The sequence below is a fragment of the Saccopteryx bilineata genome, chromosome 1 (assembly GCF_036850765.1).
Source record: "Saccopteryx bilineata isolate mSacBil1 chromosome 1, mSacBil1_pri_phased_curated, whole genome shotgun sequence".
NCBI classification, from domain to species: domain Eukaryota; kingdom Metazoa; phylum Chordata; class Mammalia; order Chiroptera; family Emballonuridae; genus Saccopteryx; species Saccopteryx bilineata.
In genome coordinates, this window is record NC_089490.1 from 292,716,528 (window position 1) to 292,717,194 (window position 667).

Sequence of the window (667 nt, forward strand, 5' to 3'; positions counted from 1 at the left end):
TGCAAAAGATAAGAGGTGGAAAATACAGATGTTGAGGTTACCATCAGCCCTTCATTAGGCTGAAGTAAAGTTTGAGGAAGGAGACTGGTGAGAACTTGGATGAAGTGGTAATGATCCTTAAATTAGGGAATTTGCTTATTTTCAAAATAATTTCAGGAGTACTGAAATGATGTTTTTCATGAGATTGGTTGTCTGAGAAATACACAAGAAGACAAATTCAAAGAATAGTGTGTTTCTAAGTAGCATTTACATAGGAAATATATTACTGCTCACATAAGTTAGCCTTTAAATTCTAAAATATAGGCCCTGGCCAGTTGGCTCAGCGGTAGAGCGTCGGCCTAACGTGCAGAGGACCTGGGTTTGATTCCCTGCCAGGGCACACAGAAGCGTCCATTTGCTTCTCCACCCCTCCGCCATGCCTTCCTCTCTGTCTCTCTCTTCCCCTCCCACAGCCAAGGCTCCATTGGAGCAAAGATGGCCCGGGCACTGGGGATGGCTCTGTGGCCTCTGCCTCAGGCGCTAGAGTGGCTCTGGTCATGGCAGAGCGACGCCCAGGATGGGCTGAGCATCGCCCCCTGGTGGGCAGAGCGTCACCCCATAGTGGGCGTGCCGGGTGGATCCCGGTCGGGCGCATGCGGGAGTCTGTCTGACTGTCTCTCCTCGTTTC

General features: G+C 50.1%; 1 non-coding gene across 1 annotated transcript; it reads left to right on the forward strand.

The window, feature by feature from the left end:
* Positions 1 to 303: 303 nt before the first annotated feature.
* TRNAV-AAC (transfer RNA valine (anticodon AAC)) lies at positions 304 to 379 on the forward strand. Its single transcript has one exon. It is a non-coding gene; the product is annotated as a tRNA-Val (tRNA).
* The last annotated feature ends 288 nt before the right edge of the window (positions 380 to 667 follow it).